The following is a 5,517-nucleotide window of genomic DNA, read 5'->3' as shown; positions in this document are numbered from 1 at the left end:
AAAAGTTTAAAGGAATTAGATTATAATGTGGAATGAATAAATCATTAGGAGTTAAAACCAAGAAAGATGTTTTTTTTTCTAAAATGTTGTTTTATGGGAAAAATGTAAGATTATCACACCAGCTTCAAAATACACAGTAAAAATTGTCTAGGAGTTTTAGTTTTGAAGTTGTTCAAGCTTTAAAGTAAAAATATAAATTTAAAAAAAAATCGTGACAATTTTAAGCAGCTACAACTTCTACATAATTAACCGATTTAGCCCATCAAACTTAATCAAGATAACCACTTATAGAATAACTAAAAAATTTTAGTAACATCCGATAAGAATTGTAGGCGCTATGCTGATGACAAGGCATATTGTATTACATATATACATACATATGTATTTCTCTTTTTTGAACCAATGACATTTTTTGAACCTACACAACTAATTATGATAGATGACGAAATTCTTCGAAAAATCTATCATGGTAACAAATGTAATAAATAGAGTTCTATAAAATCTACCTGAAAAGATAGTGTTTAATAGAAATGAAGCAGAAATAATAGTTAATAAGTAACTATAGTAAAGACAATGATGAAATGAAATTTATTTGTTGTTTATATTCTCTTCTACGGTATTAAGGAGCAAAGTTTCTTTAACACGTCCTAGATAAGAGTCATTTTTTTTCTTCATGAGTAAGTACGCAGTACTCAATTCGCATATAAATTGCCGTGATCGATTGGAAAAGGTATAGAATAGTGAGTGTGGTGAATCTACTTCTGGCAGGCACCCAATGATCGGCTATAACGATATTTTTACCCATGAGGGAAACACGTGTATGTTATTTAAATAATTTAATATTTTGTAGATTACGAATTTTGGAACGCAAATTATAAAGGGTTAAGAAAAAACTACAACATCTGGTGCGCAAAAAAGTGAGTAAAAAAGAATTAAAAAATTATTTAAAAATCTCAATGAGACACAAGTGTGATAACAGAAAAAGACATTATGGTAATAAATTCTCGGGGAAAAAGAATTAGATCTTATCGGACCACATGTAATTATATCTGATTAGATCTGACAAAGTAGATCTGGGTAGATCTTTAAAATGTCTCTTTCCGGCAAGATCTGACCAGATCTGATCAGATATAATTATATGTGGTCAGATCTAATCTTTTTTCCCCTAGGGAATCCCTATTAAAAAAAATATTATAGTACAAAAAAAATAAGATAATTTCAATTCCGTCCGAAATGTAATCTAATGTATTAGAGACGTTACGTAGAGGAATTATAAATGCTTTTTATTGATGAAAAAATTCCGGTGACTACTAGGCTCGAACCTGCATCCTTCTGATTCAAAGTTTTTGATGCTATCCACTGCGCTGACCCACGTAAAATTCACTGGTTCATTTTAAGAGAGTACCTCGAAAAAATTTTAACATTATACTATATTTTTAAAAAAGTGCAAGGTACCCCAAATTATTTAAAATGATAATGAGAATTAAAAAACTTAATTTTTAATTACGGTAATGTTAAATTTATATTTGTCATTTTTATTATTTTGAAAAAAAAAAAAAAAAAAAACATTTTGATAAAAATGTAATTATAGCAAAATAAATTTGTGAAACTAACATTTTCCTTAAATGAAAATAATAAAAGTTGCTATATAAATTTTACATGACTTAATTCACAAAAGTATATCTGTAAATTTTACATAGATTTTTTCAGAATTGCTTTTGTGCAGATAAAGATAAAAAATATAAAAAAAAAATAAATAAATAAATAAACAATTTGGTGTGCATAAAAAAAATTGAAAAATTGATTAAACAAATAAACAAATTTTATTAATGGCAAGCACGGTAATTACAATAAAATTTTAAATCCTCACAAGTAATCTTTAGATTATGAAAGTGGCATTGAATAAATTATACGTGATACTAAGAGATACCAAAAATTAAAAATATGTTCCCATTATATATTTTAATAAAAAAATACATAATTAGGCTAATTATAACATTTTGGTAGGTGTTGTTGATGTAAAGCACAGTTGAATATTATCAGAGATGCTATATTTATATGGTTTTTATATAATATATATAAATATATAATACTATAATACAAATCGCATTATATTATTCGTGATACCGTTACGGTTGTGTTTATTATATATAAGACATTATATATAAGACATTTAGGTGTTTCAATGAAAGTGGAAATTAAAAAAAAAATAAAGTCAAGAATAAAATTTTGTTATTTATAAAAATAGTATAGTAATTTTCTTAGTGATGTTATGGAAGTGAAATCACCACTTATCACACATATGTGACACTGCAATTTTTGGTCAGCTTGAAACACTTGAGATAAACTGTCTTTTACTTCCTGACAAAATCTTATTTACTTTATAGCAAAAAATAAAGTCAAGGCTAGTTGGTTCAGAAATTTTCAGTATAAACAAAAATTAATTATAAAAATAATAAAGTTAAATACCACAATATTATAAAATAATATTAATATTATTTTTAGTTCATCGTTAAAGAATTTATTATTTTCTTATATTTATTTAAAGAAAATATGTAGGATTCAAGTATTAACTCGACTTAGATTACTTCAAAAAGATAAATTATATTTTTTATAGAAAAAAAGTACTTTGGCATTTTGTGAAACCAACAGAGTGCCTTTTTATATATAAGATAAAATATATAAAAAAATATATATAAATGTATAGAGTAAAATTTGCCTTTTCACTTTATTCTCGGGGATCTAAATTGAATAGTACAATTGTACAATAGTATAAAAAAGTTGTTTACACATCAAACATTTTTATTTTACTTCTCAATTACTTTTGTTCCATTATTCGCGTTGACTGTAGAGTATATGAATTCATATTTATATAAGAGCGGCATAAATGCTAAATGTAAGTAAATATTTTTTTTTTTACCTAAAACTATTGACTTTTTTAAAATATAAATTTGAGACCATTTTTTTTTTTCTTAAATATTTGTGGATTTTTTATATTTTTCATCCCATGAGTTATGCATAGGGTACTTGAAGCAAATATTGTCGAAGAGCTTCAGTGTGAAATTTGTTTCGTCTATGCACAGATATGAAGTTGAACTGTATTTGCGTTAGTGTACTGATGTGATACCTCCACATTTATATTTATACCATAGAAAATATAGGTATATTTGTATATAGATGTACAGATATACATAAATCATTTATCATACATTTACAAAGAGAGTGCCGGCTGGGATACGTTAATGGGAATGAATTGTTCGTATTCGGGATAACTCGATGAATATCGAGTAGAGGGTTACGATTAACTTGCTCAAATGTATCTTGAATTATTGTCACCATACCACAATCCATCATATTATCTATACGTATATGTATGTTATGTAAATCGCGTCATAATCTTGTTTATTCATCATAAGTTATAATTCATTAATCTATCTAACGTTATGATTTGTTAATATATGTAAATTTTACAAAAAAAATATTCAAAGAATTAAAAATTTATTTTAAATAATATGTAGGGGAAGGTGGGGAAAGTGGGCCCTGTAAGCTAGAAAAGGGATTATCTTTACTTTTTAACTTCCCGCTAAGAAAATCGACGATTTTCGAAACATTTGGGAAGTTATTGTTTTCACCCCGATTTGCGAAAATTGAAATTTCATCAGATGTCGATGTTTTGAGGTCCTAGAAAGCTATTTTGATTATTTTCAGAATGATGTCCGAGTGTCTGTATGTATGTGGGCACGTGCGCGCGCGTGTGTGTGTGGATGTATATGTGTGTATGTATGATGTAAACTCTTTGTAACTTTTTAACTAATGAACCGATTTGGATGCTTAAGACGGCAATCGAAAGAGTTTGCTGGCCATTAAGTTTTCTAAAAATTTCAGATCATTTAATTAAGTAGACTTGAAAGTATTGGCAAATTACGAAAAAGAAATTTTTTTTTTAGTTTCTTATTGATTTCTCAAAAACAACTTATACGATCGACTTCAAAATCAATTCAGCTCTAGAACTGAATGAAACGCTTCGATTCCCGCCTTAGCCATCTCAATCGGATAGTTCGTTCGAGAGTTATCGCGGGAGAAAGAAATGGTGAAAAATGTTTTTTTTGCGAATATCTTTGAAACAACTGAACTCAATAATTCCAAAATCTGATCAGCTTTAGAATTTCTTAAAACGCGTCGATTGCCTCCTGAATCATCGAAATCGGTTCATTCATTCGTGTGATATTGTAAGAGAAAGAAATACTAAAAACAAATTTTTTTCGAAAACAATGGCATACAAAAGTTTTTTCAAGCTCGAAGAGCTCGAAAATGCATTCATAACAATATTTTCGAGCTCCAGGAACTCGAAAAAAGGGGGACGTTTTGGGGCTGGCTCGCCGGGTAAAATGGGCTACCTAGATTTTAAAAATCCACGAATAATTTTTAGCCAAACGGGTTCCTAAAATTTTTTTAACAGAAATGATTAAAGAATTATGATAAAGGGCAAACTAGGTCACGAGTTCAACAGCATTACTAACCATAATTTTTTTTCAAAAACAATTTATTTTATATAAACGAAAGTAATTAAAATATAAGTAATCAAGTAATGAAATTATTAGTTGTTACAACGAGTGATTAAAAACTTTGAATTAAGTTATTTTAAAGTCCAAATCTTCACTGTCAACGCTTTTTTATACTAAGTACATAGCAAAAAGTTTCAAAACATAAAACAAGTGAGAAACATACATTGATTTTTGTTTTGGGCCCTTTTTACCTAATTTTTTAGGGTTTTTTAAGTTTGATAGCCACAGCAAATTAACACCAAAAACTCAGTAGAAGGAAAAAAAAAATGAAAAAATCTGAAAAACTTACATTATAAAAATTCTTTAAGGGGGGGGGGGCATTTTACCCCATATTTTTTTATTTTTTATTTTGAATGGACAGAACAAATTAAGGTCAAATACTTGGCAAGGGAGTAAAAAAAGTAAAACAAGTAAAAACAACAGGATTTGAAAATGTTTTTCTTCAGGGGTTCATTCCCCCCCCTCCCTTCCATTACTTTAAAAAGTGTAGAGATGATTAAAAGTGAGTGAGGTACCCGAAAAAATTTTAAGTCGATGTCACTCTCCATTTTAATCATTTCTATAATTTGCTGTCCGAAAACATTGAATTTATCAAGCATAATCGTAAGCAATACTTTAAAAAAAGAAATTATTTTGAATTTCTCAGATTTTCTGAGATTAATACGAAACTTAAAAAGCTCGAACTTTTGTTGACAACAATGTTTTCAAGCTCTAAGAGCGGGAAGTGAGCTGGCCTCCAGAGTCAACCTGTTTCCAGATTTTTTTTTATTAATTTCAATCATATTTCGAACTTCTAAACAAAAGAGAAGTAGTATATGTTTATTTGAAGACCCTATATGTTAAATAATCTGTCTGTCTAATTTATATTGTATCTATTGTATAATTTTAACTATACAGTTACTGATCTGACGACGACGAGTTGATGATCTGAAGTAATTCAAGCCAAAACTTT

Source organism: Microplitis demolitor, chromosome 3 (assembly GCF_026212275.2).
Source record: "Microplitis demolitor isolate Queensland-Clemson2020A chromosome 3, iyMicDemo2.1a, whole genome shotgun sequence".
Classification (NCBI taxonomy): domain Eukaryota; kingdom Metazoa; phylum Arthropoda; class Insecta; order Hymenoptera; family Braconidae; genus Microplitis; species Microplitis demolitor.
Note: the sequence above shows the minus strand (reverse complement) of the source record.